Raw genomic sequence first — 17,432 nt, 5'->3', positions numbered from 1 at the left:
AATTGTTACGGGTCGTTAAAAAACCGATCCACAAAATTTGTCGCTAAACCTAATACGTCGCTACATAGATGCAAAACGGCGTCGCTAAAAATTCATGAGACGCTATTTTAGAGACACTAAAAAATAGTCGCTAAAAATATAACGTCGTTAAAAGAGAGACTCAAATAATGCGTCGCAAAAATTAAAGTGTCGCTAAATAGGCGACAAACAAAATATGTCGCAAAAAATAAAGTGTCGCTAAATAGGCGACAAACAAAATGTGTCGCAAAAACTAAAGAGTCGCTAAATAGGCGACAAACAAAATGTGTCGCCAAAACTAAAGCGTCGCTAAATAGGCGACAAACAAAATGTGTCGCTAAAAATGAATGAGTCGCTATTCAGGAAGAATTTTTAGCGACATAATTATTTGGCGACTAATCACACAACTGTCGCTAAAAATTTATTAGCGACTTTATTATAAAGAGTCGCTATTTTATTAGTCGCTATAAGTACATCACTGTATGAGTCGCTAAAAATATAATGTGCGTCGCTAAAATGTATTATTAGGCGACTGTTATTATACGTCGCCTGTTATCTTATATATTTCGCGACAAGACATTTGGCGACTCAGTCAAATGCGTCGCTGTTTATTTAGTGCGACGCAGTACTTGCGTCGTGTATCAGCTCGATTCTAGTAGTGATCATTTATGATAAAATTAAAAATCATATTTATTTAAAAAAATAACAACACAACCATAAACTACGCTTTTAAAAAACAATGTCATTCAACATACACATATTATGAGACACTTTATTTTAACAAGTGTGGCTAAACATCACATTAGGAGATGCTTTTGAAAACAAAAGCATCTCTAAATACTGATTTAGGCGGCACTTTTGATATCAGAAGCATCGCTAAATACTGATTTAGGAAAAAAGTCACTAAATATTGATTCAGGGGATGGTTTTGTTATAAGAAGCATTGCTAAATATTAATTCACATGATGCTTTTCTAAACATGTATCTAGTGATTCCTTTTCATTAAAAGTGCAATTGAAACATGCTTAAGTGATGCTTTTGCTTACTTTGTGAGTCTCTTCTTGCTTCTGAAAACATCATTGTCGTTCATATATAACGGCATTTTTTAAATAATAAATGATGCTTTAAATGTCGTATGACTGTTATTTATGTACTTTCTAATATATTTTGCAGCTCTTTTGACAACTTCGAATGACACCTTCAGTGTCACTTAATGTATTATTAGGCAATGCTTTGAGTAGCTTTAGCACCACCTAAACTACATCTCCTATCATTGCTTTTCTTATAGTGATGATACAATATAGAATATAATCTACTATCTTTAGGCTATAATCCATTCTCGATGTCCCAGCCGTTGTTCTCTGTTTATGCATTAGCAGCATGGGGAAATTTTAATTTATTTAGTTTATTAGCATCTCTATACTACAAGTGGCCTACTCATTTATTGAATTCACTAAATAAAGCTATCAGAAACCTTTATTTGACCAGTCCTATCTCTTTGAGCAATCCTGTCATCATTGCTTGGAATTCTTATTGCTTACCTCATACATTTGGAGGTTTGGGTATTAAGAATTCGAATTTATTTTGACAAGGCTTTTTTGTGCAAACTCAGTTGGCACATTATGACTCATTCATTTCCTAATTTTAAGTTTCTTTGAGCTCGATTTACTGGAAAGAAGTTACATTATGTAGTTTCTTCCATTTGGCCAGCTATTCGTGCCTTGCATGCTTTTATTTTTTCTAATTGTTGCTGGGTCATTGGAAAGAATTTGTAGGTAAAATTCTAGTCTGATTATTGAATTGGAAAACCCTTGATTGATGTGCTTCAGCTTCAAAATAAAGTTTTGGATCCCAATATTTCAGTTTCTTCTTTTATCTCATAGGAGGGATCTTGATTTTTAAAATCTCTTTGCCTTTTCTTTTAGATTGCATAGAGAAGATTCCCATGGATTTTTCTAGTAATGATAAGTTGGTATGTCTCTTTCCATTTCTGGTAATATTACTATTAAAGATATGTATTTACATTTGATGGGGGATTTTCCAATGCAGAATTGGTACAAATTTGTCTGGGCTAAATTTATCCCCCTGCTTGGTCTATTTTATGTTGGAAATTGTTGCTAAAGGGTTTACTAATTGATGAGGTTTTTCGTGCCTGAGGTTTTAGTATGGCTTTTAGTTGTCCAATCTATAAGAAATGATGAGGATCTATTTGTTCATAAATACTCTTTTACTTCTGCAGTTTGGTCTTTTGTTAACTCTCAGTTTGACTTTAGCTTGGACTTGTCTTCTCCATTGAATCTATTACTGGATGCCTTCAATAGATAGTTAAGTTCTCAAATTTTTTCTTTATTGCATGTTGCTATTTTGGCAAGTCTTTCTACTATTTGGCATGCTTATACTCTGGCTTTTAATGAGAATATATTGCTCCTAGTTTCTAGTTTTATGTTTTTGTTAGTCTTTCCATTTGGAGGCTAATCTTATGCATAAAGATACAACGAATAATTCAGTCTCTGATTTGATATGAATAATTCAGTCTTTAAATTGTTGACTTTTAAGAGATTTTGGGTTCCTTCTTTTCAACAGAAGGCTCCTACAATTGTTCAGGTGCCTTGGTGGCTTCCTATTTTAGGTTGGATCAAGATTAATACAAATGGTGCTATTTTGGTTTATCTTGGCATCTTCAGTGGCAGTGGCATTTTTTGGAATAATCAAGATTGTATCTAGGGTTGCTTTACTATTTCTTTTGGTCAGGTTTCGGCTTTCAAGGTGGAGCTTCTTGCAGCCATGCCTGCTTTAGAGATTGCAAAGAGAGTTCTTGGGATCAAATCAAATTAGAATGTAATTCTTCCTATGTTGTGAGCCTTTTTCAGTTTCCTTTTAGGCTATGTGCTAGGTGGTTAGCTTGTCTTTCTTTTATTCAAAGTATCTCTTTTTATGTTTCTCACATTTATAGGGAGAATAATAATGTAGTGGATCTTTTGTACAAGATGGTTGTTCGGAATGATTTAATATTTTGGGAGCATTCGCTCATTGAAAGTTGTTTATCTACCCATAATGCGAATCTAATGGGTGGTTTTCCTATCGATTTTTTACCTAGTGTGTTCTAGTTTTGTGTTGTTTCTCACCTTCATGGATTTTTTTAATTCTTTTTCTTTTTAATAATTTTTAGTGGGTTGTCAATTGTTGGTGGTTAACCTAGTTACAATTCAACTCCTTCATGTTGCAGCTTATTTTTATCATTATTATTTAGCTTAATACCACTTACTTGGATGATTAGTATCTCATTAGTTTTCTTTGTTTTCAAATTCGTTTCCTTGGGTCTAAGTAGTTAGCAGAGTATAGTCCAAGTTGTAGGCATCACTTTGTTCCTCCAATTGTGATTTCGCATAGTATTTCTGGCACTCATTTTCTATGTTTGTTTATTATTGTTGTTATTTTCTCTATATATGTAATATTTACATCTTATTGTTCTACTAGTAGCATTATGCTCTGGTATTGGCTATGGACATATAAAGATATTTGATATTTAAGTTCTTATGTTGTTATTATTTTTGAAGTGCTATGAATTTGTGGATATCATAGTAAGTGGGGAGAATAAGGTGGTTGTACATACAGAAGTGTGTTTTCTCACTGAAAAAGAAAATGAGAAAAGTTCATTTTACAGAGGAGATACTGCCGGATTTTCTATGGGATTTCTAGTAAGTTCATTTTACAGAGGAGATACTGTCGGATTTTCTATGGGATTTCTAGTGGGATTTCTCTTAGTCGGTGCCATCATAATGTTCCGAAGGTGAATCTTGTGAGGGGTTTGAACTGAAGGTCCCAGTTTGCAACACTTCTGGGATACCGATGGTCGCATTGATAGTTTTCCCCTCCTTTAGTAGTTGACAACATACTAAGACACTGGTTATGATTGTGCGATAGGTTATTGTGATGGTTATGGTACACAAAGATATTGTTGGTACACTATGGATACAATATATGTTTACATGTTTATATATATATATATGATTAGTGATATTTATATATTATGATTCATAAAAGTATTAATTATTTTTGAGTTGATGGAAATTATTTGGTTTTAATTTCCTCATTCGGTGGTTTACAAAATTGTTATGCTTTGGGGATAATTACGGATTTTTAAAAACTATTTGTTAAAACAAGGAAACTTTCAAAAATTGAAAGCGAGTTTTTAAGAGAAATGATTTTTAAGCATAATATTTATTTTTACAATATTTTACTTGTCCACTCACTAAGCTTATCTCATAATTTTGTATTTTAACTGTTCTATTAGGCCTTAGTTGACAATTGGTGCATACTATGTCTAGGAACCATTTCATCATCACTTTCATGTAATTCATTGTATTGCATCTTCAACTTCGTCTCATTTCCATTATTGATGTACAGTCTCTTTTTCACTTTCTTATGAGAATACTATTTAGTTTCCTTGATTCATTATTGGATTTTTTTACTCCAATTAGTATGCTCTAGTGGATTGACCTAATATATATACTTATTTTTATTTTCCTTTAAGTTGAAACCCTTGATGGGTATGACTATGATTTTAGAATTTCTATTAGAAGCATTTTTGCACTCTCTCTATTATGCGACTGGGTTATATCCAATTTATAGGGACATCCCACTCAACTTTTCATACCGATTCAGTAGGGTTTCCCTAGATAATACCATTTTGGGTGCCGAGAAAGGGCTTTGAGAATCATACTGTTAGAAACAAATATCATTATGGATTGTAGGTACAAGACACATTGGTCTCACCTCCATTAAAGTTTCAATACTTTTTAAATAGAATACATAACGAACCAACCTAGTAGCCACTTTATTTGTGAGGACCAGTGTGAGCGAGTACAGAGCGCTAGCAGATTATCTGGTGTCTAGTCCCACATCATCTGAATGTGGATTAGAGGATAATTCAAATATAATGATAGTCACTCTCATAACTTCAATACCTCTTTAGAGTAGTTATCTTTAGGGTTCAAAAGAGCTCTAAAGTTAAGCTTGCACAAGCAAGAAAAATCCTAGGATAGTGGCCTCTTGGAAAGCTCTGAACAAAAATACCATATCGAGTGCAATGGCTAAATTGGGGATAATATTGGTAAAAAATGACAAGTTCACCAGTAGAGGAGGGGTGCTAAAATGGTATTAGAGCTTGTACCTGTTTAGAAGTACACCAACAAGGACACTGGGCCCTAAGGGGATGGATTGTGACCACTAGTATGGGCAGGTGTAAGGCACTAGCAGGTTACATAGTACCAAATCCTACATCGCCAGGGTATGGATCAAGAGGATAATTCAAATATAGTGATATTAATTCTCATAAAATCGAGCCCTTTTTAGAGCTATTAGCTCAGGATTAGAAAAAATTACGAAGTTAAGCATGCTCATGCGAGAACAATCCTAGGATTGGTGACTTCATGGGAACCTCTAAACAATAAGCCCCATATCGAATGCAGGGGATGAATTAGGAATAATATTGTTAGAGAATGATAGGTCCATCAATGGAAGTGGGGCACTACATTGCTTGTGCTTCTTGGAGAGAAAACACACTTAATGAGGCCATGATGTACAAACATCATGTACCGGGAAACGTTATGATATTGTTTAACTACTAGAATTTGTGGAAACAAGTTCAACCACATTTTTTGAACCCCTCTTAATTATTCCCCTCATAATTTCAATATCTAGACAAAATCCAATTGCTTCCTTGATAGTTAGAAGCTCAATAGCCAAAGGACTCATCTTCTTCCACATTGATTTTTCCATCGCAGTCAGTACTTCTTCAAAACTGTTACTTATCACCAGTCACAAACCCGTTCTAGATCGATGGGTTTCGAACCTCAACAATACATTTGTTTCAAAATATCCTTGCAAAGGTGCTTTTCATCTCTTAACACCAGTAGTTAATTGATTTTGCTGATCGTTCCACAGCTGCTTTGTACTCCACATGTAGGTTGGCCACACCATCCAGTAGTAATTTCACATGTTTTAATGCCATCACCGTGCACACACAAATTCCTTCTTTTCCATAATGCCCAACAGGCCGCAAAAAATCCTTCCATTTGAAATATTGAAAGATGACGGTGTGCCCAAAAAAATAAATCTACAAACAACCTAGAGCTGTACGTAAAATGTAGCCTTTTTCAAATGTTTCTCGCCCTAGAACATTACCAGATTACATGCATTATATTGTCAACACTCTCTCTGCACATATTACACAGTGTCCTTTATAACTTTTTTCCTTACCAAAATAGTTTTATGTTACCAATTGTTTAAATATTATATCAAGAACCAAGAAAGAAAGCTTAAATGTTTGGTAGACTCAAACTAAACAATACTAAAATGTGACTCAAACTAAACAATACTAAAATGTTCAATACCTATTAACCGAATCCTATTCCATATTCGACCAACCAATGCTTGCACATACTTTTTACATATTTTTTTTTTTTTAAGAATTATAGAGCTTTAGTAAGATCTAACATTACATAATTTTTTTAAGTATATATTTGATAGACAAGGTAAAACAACCCTTCAACCTTTAACACCTTTTTTGGACACCAAAAAAAAAAAAAAAAAAGAAACAGTTTCTTCGACATGTTGCCTATTAAATTAAGTTATAAATAAGCTTGAATTGTGCAAGACCAACTCAAGATTGGTTTGATTTTGCTAGCTTATGCTAAGCTTGATCACTGTTAAATAATGTGAGCCATGATTGAGAATCGAGATAATGTTACCGAAGGTTCCTAAGCCCTTTTTTTTTTTTTTTTTTTTTTTTTTTTGGGGGGGTGATAAATTGGTCATTGTTAATTTTTTACACATTTAGTCTCTAGCTAACTAATTTTTCTTTCAAAAATCCATTGTCATGAAGGACTATAGTGAAACTTTTATATAGTTTAGGATTCACATATGGAATAGACACTAAAAAAGACCTAATTAAATAATATTTTTAAATATAATTTTCAATAAAATAAATATTTTTTATAAATAATTATTTGAAAATCTTAAAAAATTATTTTTTCAATAGAAACTCATGAAAATAAAATTTGGAATGTGTTTCATCTTTTGAAATATTTTTAAAAAAAGATAAAAAAAATTTAGAATATGCATCCTAAACTATTTTAAAATATGCACCCTAAACTAATTTCAATCAAAGTTAAAATTTTTGAAAACTTTAACTCATTTTCAATAAATTTTAGGATATTGATATTACTGCACCCTAAACTATACACAGTTTGCCACTTTACTTCCTAAACTTTTTTTTTTTTTTGGCATTCTGCATTTGAACTTCACCATTTTTTTTTTAACACTTTGAAACCTTCTCAATTTTTCTGTTAATTTTTTAATAAGATTTTCATATGGTTGGCACATGATACAAAAAATAAGGGTGCAAAGTGCGATAATGGATAGTTTAGGGTGTAAAATGAAAAATTATCAAAATAAAAAGTTTAAAAAAAAAATTAGAAACCTTTTTTTTATTAAAGATAATTATTATTCTTTTTTTTTTTGGCCGTTTCTAAACCCAAAGAGAATTTTTTTTTTTTAATAAATTAGTAAAGCTTTAAATGAATGCAAATATTATTTTTGAAGAAAAAAATAATAATATGTACATATCATAGAGATTGAAAAATAAAAAATAAAAAAACGTATTCAATTATTTATAAAAGAAGACTAAAGATTATCTTTATAAAATATGTTATTTTGTTGATTAAATTATCTTTTATATATTTATATTTATTATTTTATAAAAACTTTTATGATTTTCTAATAAGTATTTTTTTATAAAATAATATTTCTACATAAAAAAATGATTTGTTTAATGCTTATTCAAAATTTTAACGTCTTTATTTATTTATTTGTTTGTTTTAAGATATCTATTTTATTCTTACAAAATCTAAGTAACAATTTGTACATAATATAAAGAATCTAAATAATTAAAAAATAAAGACTCTTAAAAAAAGCGATAAGGTATTTATAGAATCTAAAATAAATGGAAAATTATTATTCATAATATATATTATTTTATTTAGTACACGTATTTTTTATATTTATATTTATTATTTTGTTAAAAGATACCTATAAAATTTTCTATTATGTAATCTTTTTATAAAAGTTTTACTTTATTAAAATTATTTTTTTATTGCATGTTCAAAATTTTTTGTTGGTATTTATTTATTTTTTAAGATATCTATTATATGTAAATATTTTTATTTTTTATTCTTAGAACTTAAATTTCTAATTTATTCGATAACTAACAATATTATTTACTAATTTGTTGTATTTTAATTATTTTTTAGTTGGGAATATTTGTACTGTGCACCACAAACCTTACAAAATTGCATTTTACACCTTCAATAATGGTCCCATGTGCTAGCCCTATTATAACGTCATCAAAAAAGTGATCATTGTATCTTGAGAGGCAATCAATGTACAATTGTGAGCACCATAGTAAAACGAATATTACCTTAAGAATAGAGAATTCAACTCTTATTTGGTTAATATATAAATATAAAATTTTTAAGAATTTTAATTTTAACATAAAACATGTGAGTTCTTCTTCTTTATCTCATAATAATTGTTCCAATTGTTTGATATATTAATATACATATATATATATATATATATATTTATATTTATATTTATTTTGCATATTTATTGCGTAGATATATATATATATATACAGACACATTTTGTTTTTTGTTTTTTTTCTTAATTTTCTAACAAGCATAAGACAATTTAAATATTACTAAATAAATTTGCAAATAATCTCTTCCAAAACATTGAGTTCTCATAATTCTAGGTAGTTTATAATTATTTATCTATTGTGTAAAGTTTATAAAGTTTATCCATATTTATAAATATTTTCTTTATCACTTCTTTAATATATATACATATATATATATATATTATTTGATATAATAATACATATACAATTGTATTCTTATAATTATTCCTACCTGTTATTTCTATTTCACTGTTTGCGGTTTTTTTTTTTTTTTTTTAACACACGTATATATGGATACATATATTTTGAATTTGTGTAGTTATCAAATAATATTTAATATATAACAATTTAAGTGTTTATTATATATATATATATATATATTTCATTCACATATTGTGATTATTATATTTTATATATATAGTATATCTATTCATATTACAATAAATATTATAGTGGAAATTAAATATTTTATGCTTGCATATTAGATTTGTCAAATATTTACATTGTACCTACCTTTGTATATTGTTTGCATATTTTTAATTTTGTTTTATAGAAAAAGTTATTTGTTTAGTTTAATTGTTCCTTAATTAGTAATTATTTGGTAATATATATATATATATATATATATTATAGAAATGACATTTAGTGCATCTTTATTTGTTACTACTTTGTCCACATCTTTGGGTCATGTTGAAAAATCTCAAAAGTTTTGTGGTTCTAATTTTAAAAAATAGTAAAAAAAAAAAAAAAGTATTTTATCTTACTATTTTAAACTTAGCTAAATTTCTCAAACGGTAGCAGCAGTGGATGCATGGCACTATTCGGACTTTCTATGTAAAATTATATTCTCAATGTTTTAAGTGACATGCTATATAGTGCATATAATAATGTTAAAATTACAAAAGATTTATGGCAATCTTTGGAAAAAAAATATATAAAATGGAAGATGCCAATATGAAGAAATTCATTGTTGGTAAATTTTTAGATTTTAAAGAGCACATATATTTATTATATTCAAAGAGTGTCATAAATCAAGTTCAAGAACTCCAACTCATTTTTCATGAAATACATGATGAAAAAATGGAAATTGGTGAGTCTTTCCAATGGTTGCGGTAATTGAAAAATTGTCACAATCTTGGAAGGATTTCAAAAATTATTTAAAACATAAACATAAAAAGATAAGGCTTGAGAATTGAATTGTGAGATTGAGAATAGAAAAAAATAATCAAATTTCTTAAAATAAAAGTGGAAATCTAATAGAAAGTAAGGCATGTAGTGGAACAAAGGCATAAGACCACCAAGAACAAAGAAAAGGAAATTTGAAATTCAAAATTCCAATGGAGGATCTAATGGTTGTGGATTTAAAAGGTTCAATGGAAAATGTTGTGTATGTGACAAGCTGGGGTATCATGCTAAGGATTGTCATAACCATACAGGTCAAGACAACATAAAAAAATAAAAATAAAAATAAAAAAGGAAGACAATTCATGCCAATGTGACTAAAATTGAAAATCTTTCCAATGATGCCAATGAGATGAATCTATATGCTGCTATTTCTAAAGCCAACTTGGTAGAGAGTTCGAGATCATGGTGGTTAGACACTAGGGACTACTTGGCGTATATATTCTAAAAAGAATATTTCACCACTTATCAAATTCCAAAACATGACGAAGAACAACTTTTCATGGAGAATTACTCTACTTCTAAGGTTGAAGGAAAGAAAAGGTTATACTTAAGATGATATCTAGAAGGAAAGTTATCTTCATAAATATACTGCATGTTCTTCACCTTTGCAATAATCTTATGTTTAGATCATTACTTAGGAAAAAATGGTTTTAAGTTGGCTTATGAGACCAATCAATTTATACTTTCTAAAGGGGGTATGTATATGGATAAAATTTATTTCAGTGAGAGGCTCTTTGAACTTTATGTAATGACTATGATATCTACTATTAATAATAATAATGCAAATTCTTTTGCTTATTTGATTTAATCTTCTAATATTTGGCATGGTAGATTAGGACATGTTAGTTATATTACCATGAAGAGATTAATTAATTTAAATTTAATGCCAAATTTTGATATCGATTTAGATTATAAATGTGAAACTTGTGTTGAATCTAAATTAACAAACACCTTTTCATGCCATTGATAGAAATACTCAATCTTTAAATTTAATTTATAGTGATATATATGATTTAAAATTTGTGTAAAACAAAAGGTGGTAAAAAATATTTTATCATATTTATTGATGATTGTACACGTTATTGTTATATGTACTTATTGAGATCCAAAGTTGAAGCTTTGGAAATATTTAAACTTTATAAAAATGAAGTTGAAAATCAACTTAGCAAAAAGATTAAGGTGTTAAGAAGCAATAGAGGTGGTGAATATGATACTCCTTTTGATTTTGCTTTGATCTTGGAATTATTCATCAAATCACTACTCCATATTCACTACAATATAATGATCTTGCAAAAACACTACAAGAAAATGGCCTTTTACTGATGAATTTTTTACCGACAAAAATAAATATTGTCGCAAAAAACATATTTACAGACGAAAAAAACATTTCTAGGTAAAAATTAAACTTTTGGCAACGAAAAACAAAATTCATCGACAATTGTTATATTTTAAAGACTAATAAAAAATTATGCCGCCATTGGATTAACTTTTACCGATGCTTCTAAAGTATTGTTGGCAAAAATCACTATTTACCAAGGAAATATAAATTCGTTGGCAAAAGTTAAAATATTGTCTGTAAAAATATAACATTTACCGACAAAAAATGAAAATAGTTGACAAAAGTGATATCTTTTAGCAATAAATCTGGAATATTCCCGGCAAAATGTTACCATTACCTTGTGTGATTGGATAAACTTTTGCCAGCAAATTTAAAAATTTCTTCGGCAAATGTGATTTTTGCCAATGAAATTTAGCAGTTTTGTCGGCAAAAGTTGTAGATTTTTTCTTTCAAAAAATGTATTCTTTGAGAAAAATCTCATATATTTAATTTTTCCATCTACATATGTTTTTGTGACATATATGTGCAAATTTTTAATGCTAAAAACAAATTAAAATGCAATGTTTATTAGCTCATATTATAATTATATGTAACTATATATGTACACACATATATCAATATATATATTATTAGTAGTAGTAGTATTTTAGAATTTGCAATATATAAATTAAATTGAAGAGCATACATATAAGTTAGTTTATACCTTAACTTACAAATAATTTGTTACATTCTTGATACTTTATTTTTTTATTGATAATGGAATAAACATTTGGGAAAAATGTGTTTTTTGGAAAAAATTTCATATATTTCTTTTTTCTATTTTCGGTTTGGATTTTTTATGACATGTACATATAAATGATTTATGTTAGAAAAATTAAATGTGCCGCTTAGGAGTTAGTATTATAATTATATAAAACTAGCAAAGATATTGCTTTTTTATTCATTTTGAATGTAATTATTAAAAACTGACAAGGGAAAAATACTTTTCAACATTTGCCGACGAAATATAGTTTCCTCGGTAAAAATATTATTGCCGACAAGCTAATAAAATTGACGGTAAATACTTGGATTTTTGGCCAGAATTTTAACAAATTCATCGGCAATAGTAAAACATTTTCGCCCTTCCATGTCCCGCTACACGGTCTTGCCAGTCTTGAAATGGAAAAATTAAAAACAAAAACAATTAATGAGTCCATTATTTTTCTCTCTATATCCGTTGCATCTCCTTCTCCTCACTTTTTTTTTTTTTTTTTTTTGTCTCTTCTGTCAAAATCCTCCACTACGAACCCATTTTCTTGCTTCAAAAATTGGGTCCAAGCAAGTCAAAACAGTAGCTTTTTGCATTTCCAAAGGTTGAAGCAAGTTAAAATGGGTTTTTTATTGAAGCAAGCCCATTTTTTTCTTTCTTCTCTCTGAATTTCTCTTTGAATTTCTCTTCGAATTTCTCTTTGATTTTCTTTTTTTTTTTGTTTTTTTTTTTTTTTTCCCTGCAGGTGCTGGTCGCTAGTTGTTGCTGTTCTAGTCGCCGATCTGGTTGTTGCCATTCTGCAGGTTGGTGTTGTTCTGTATTTTCATCATTATTTTTTCAAATGTTTCCACCCAATTTTGAGTTTTTGGAATTTTGGATGCCTTTCTTTCTTTTTGCTGAATATTTTATGGCTAGCTTTTGATTTCTTCTGGGTTTGCGTAATTTTTGCAGATAATACTTGGGTCTGCGAATTTCTATTGTTTATTTGTTTAATTTGTTTATCATAATATATATTTGGTTCAAAAGGAGGTTTGGCACTGAAAAGCGTTTGATTGGTAATTGAAGGTTGGAGCTTCAATTCAGTCAGGTTACTCATTTCATATTTTTGATATCTGTATAACCAACTCCGTATACAGATGTGATGTTGATATTGTTGGCAAAGGAAGGTTTTAATTTTCTTTCTGCATAATCTAGTGGTGTTAGAATAAGTTGGGGCTTTAGTCTCTTGATATCTATATATATATATATATATAAAGTCTAAAGCTCCGGTGGAAGTTTATGCATAAGTAGTATCTGGGTTGTGGCTGTTGTTGGTAGCTGGCTAGTGTCATATGTTCTTGTTTAGAGAGAGTGAGTTGTAGTTGCTTGACTTGTTTTTATGTATAAGTGATAATAATTCCATATTATCTATTAGAAAAATGCTACCTTGTTGATCAGCTATTAAATTTTGCATGGTCCAACAGCAGTATTTTCAGCTGATGATAATCGTGTATATGTCATAATAAATGAACACCATCCATTAGGAGAATAAAATGTCAAATATAGTGACATATAACAAAAGTACATAATAATAAAGCACATTAATATACATACATCTAATCATTATTTAATTGACTTAAACAGTTAAATCCAAATCCACATTTTGCCAGATCAAGAAACGTCAAGAATCGCTCTTATCTGTTAACTACTGAAGAATAGAGATATAGATTACATGGTTAATTTCATGGTCAAAATTTTTCTTTTTTCTTTTTTCTTTTTTCTTTTTTTTTAAAAAAAAAGTAACAACATTAAAGCTATTCAATCGAATAGAAACAGAGGAATTTAGTGGATGTAAGAAAGACTTTGTCTTGCATGGATCAATATGTGGTTATAAATATATATATATATATATATATGTTAACTTGCAGAGATAAAGCCAAAAGAGAAAGTCCCTTTGTTTATCCCTTGTAATATCATTTTCCTGATTACTTTGATCCATCATTCTGTCCTTTACTTCATTAGTCTAACCAAATACGAAGTTAAGGCCTAAAATATAGTTTAAATATGGATAAGTACCATGGTATGATACGGAGTTTAGGTTAATTCGGGTTTCAATCAAGGCTAAATAAGTGTTCTAAGAAAACCTATGTATATAGGCTTAATGAACCTTGTCAGCTGCTTTTTAGTCAGTATTAATGTGTCACAAGAATCTATGTAACTCAACAAATTTTCTTTAGTCTAATATGGCATCAAGTATATATACAGAAATATATACTTATTGGCAAATGTACTTGTTATCAGTAAAATGGATTCTGCCATCTGACACTGCTAGTCCTTAGGCATAGCATACGCATGGGATTTATATTAACTGAAGCTTTTGTTTATTTATTTATTTTGATCTCTTTCTTCCCTTTTTGGTAGGGGTGGGCTCGGTTCGGTTCGGTTCGGTTTTGTGAACTTTTTTAAACCAAACCGACCGGTTCGGTTTGGGTTGGGTACAAAACCGAACCGAACTGACCGTTACATTCAACCCAAACCGAACCGAACCGAATGAATATTTTTCGGTTTGGGTTGGGTTCACGGGTTGGGCCGGGTTGGGCTTTCTGATGGGCTTCGGCCCAAATATTTTTATTTTTGGTTTAGGCCGGTTTGGGCCTTATGATGAGCTTCACTTTCAGCCAAATTTTTTTTATTTTTGATTTGGGCCAGTTTGGACCTCATGATGGATTTCGGCCCAAATTTTTTTATTTTTACTATTTTGAGATATGGGTCGGTTCGGTTTGGGTTGGGTAAATTTTTTACCCACCCGTAACCCGAACCGAAAACCACGGGTTCAATCCATATGTAACCGAACCGACCCGCTTAACAGTTAAAAACCAACCCAACCCGACCCAAATAGTTCGGTTCGGGCGGTTTGGTCGGTCCGAGTCGGGTTTTGCCCAGCCCTACTTTTTGGTGCACTTTGTTTTTGTTGTCTGTGTGACAGAGGAGCCAATTTTCCGTGATGAATCATAATGACCTGTTGTTGGTGTGTTTTTTTAAGCTTCTCAACAAATATTTTTTAAGGTTTGTGAAACTATTATCATGTGTACATAAAAACGTTGATCTTATGGTGGCATACCACATGGTAACCATGATTTTGGTGAGAATGTGGATAAGGTCCATGATTGCCAAAACTTTACCATTTTAACTATACCATAATAATCATATTACCCCATTTCTACTTTTCTTTTATTTGAACATCAGGTTGTCTGCTCTCCTCTTTCTTAATGCTTCTATCCTGAAGCGCCATATGGCAGGCAGATCATTGTTTTAAGGACTTATGTTACCAAATGTTGGAGACCTACATAGCCACTGAATTTGACTCATTCTCTACTCTGTTCTCTGTTGTATTTTGTGGTGTGTTGAAGACAAAGAGAAAACTAGTGCTGCTTAATTTGTGAAGCGTAGTGCTGCTTGATTAGTTGACACTTAAAGCTCTTTAATTTGTTTAGCAGGTTTCATTTTCCTCCAAGAACCTCCACCTCCTCCACCAGCTGCTTGTTGACATTTTTTTTTTTGGTAGATTTATATGTTCATATATGTTTTGTTTATGTTCATATATGTTAGTATATTTTATTGTAGTAGATTTATAAATTTTAGTAACATATATGTTCATGTTTACTATTAATGGTGAGAACTCTCTGTTGTTTAATTATTTTTATACAATATGAATATTTTTTGTAATATTTGTGTTAGTAAACCCAACTAAAAAAAATTAAACATAAAATTCACAAAAAAAAATTTCGGAAAGCCGACAAAAGCATTTTGTCTGTAAAAAAGGTATTACCGGCAAAATTTCATCCCTAAAAGACATTGCCAACCAAGCTAGTTTCGTCGCTAAAACAACTTTTGACGGCCCAGACCACCCGCATGCGATATTATCCGCTTTGGGCCGGACCCGCACGATTTTGCTCTTCCCAACCCCAGTACAACGGTGGATCACAGGAAAAGGCCTCGCAAGGGAAAGGTATCCACACCCACTTATATGGCATGCTTCGTTCCCCTTTCCAACCGATGTGGGATGTTACAATTGCCGACTAAAACAATTCGTCGTGAAAATTACATTTGCCAACGAAAATTACTTTGATGGCAAATTAGTTATTGCCGACAAAATGATTTCGTTGCTAGTTATATTTTCACCAATATCAAAATGGTTTTCCATATGGTATATCTTGTGGCCAAAACCTTCTACTGACAATTTTCAATTCGATGGAAATAGTTTTTGGCGAGGAAATTAAATTTTCGTTGGCCAAAGTTTTAGCCGGCAAAAATAAAAAATTTCTCGATAAACACAAGTGTGGAGGAAGCATTGGCGACAAAATGGCCAACGGATTTATTTTTGTCAGTAAAACATTTACTGATGAATTTTGTGTTTTTTCCAGCAATATTAGTTTGTCAGTAAAAGGTGAATTTCTTGTAGTGAAACAAAACTTTGAAAGAGATAATGAATGCTATGTTGATAAGTTTTGGTTTACCTCAAAATATATGAGGGGAAGCATTACTTTTTGCAAATTTGCTTCATAATGAAATACCTCATAGGAAACTAATATGATGCCTTATGAATTGTGGAAAGGTAGAAAGCCTACCTATAAATACTTGAAAGTGTGACGTGTCTTGGTAAGATAATAATCCCTGATCTTAAGAAAATTAAGATAGGACCTAAAATTGTTGATTATATATTTACTGGATATGTAATAACAAGTTGTTTATGCATAAGTCTTAAATTTCTAACGTGCATATTAATATAATTATTTAATCTAGAAATGCATATTTTTATAAAGATGTATTTCCTTGTAAAGTGGCATGTGATCCAAGTTCTTCAAAAAAAAATTATGATGAGAACAAAAATCAAGAGGAAATGAACAGTGAGCCAAGACATAGCAAAAGAAAGAAAATTTTTTTTTTTTTTTTTGTTCAGAATTTTTAACTTACATGTTAAAAACTAGTTTAGAAAATAGGATTAATAACATTAATTAGACACAGCAATTAATATTGTCATACCTTTTTGAGATTTGATAACACCTTGAATGAAGCTAATCAGATTGTCTTTGAATCTCTTAGCTTATGCTTTCGTGATTAGCCCGGTCTTCAATTGTACAGGATTAGTGCTCCAACAGGTAGTCGGTTGTACGGGTACAGGTGAATTCTCATCATTCTCCTCCTCTTGAAAAGGATTTGCCCTCAAATCAAAATCATCACCTGCAGCAAAACTAGACAAGCCAGCAACATTTAATGTACCACTAACATTATACTCACCTGGTAAGTCATGCTCGTAAGCATTCTTGTTAATCCTCTCCAAAACTTGAAAAGGTTTATCCCCACACGGCATAAACTTTGACTTCCGTTGTTCGAGAAACCTCTCCTTTCTTAAGTACATCCAA

General features: G+C 30.4%; 1 long non-coding RNA gene across 1 annotated transcript; it reads left to right on the top strand.

The window, feature by feature from the left end:
* The first annotated feature begins 12,373 nt into the window (after positions 1–12,373).
* Positions 12,374–15,654, top strand: LOC107435261 (uncharacterized). The gene is made up of 3 exons (XR_003053676.3): positions 12,374–12,634; positions 12,776–12,833; positions 12,982–15,654. It is a non-coding gene; the product is annotated as an uncharacterized LOC107435261 (long non-coding RNA).
* The last annotated feature ends 1,778 nt before the right edge of the window (positions 15,655–17,432 follow it).

The sequence above is a fragment of the Ziziphus jujuba genome, chromosome 11 (genome assembly GCF_031755915.1).
Source record: "Ziziphus jujuba cultivar Dongzao chromosome 11, ASM3175591v1".
NCBI lineage: Eukaryota > Viridiplantae > Streptophyta > Magnoliopsida > Rosales > Rhamnaceae > Ziziphus > Ziziphus jujuba.
Note: the sequence above shows the minus strand (reverse complement) of the source record. Positions and strands in the feature narration are given on the sequence as shown.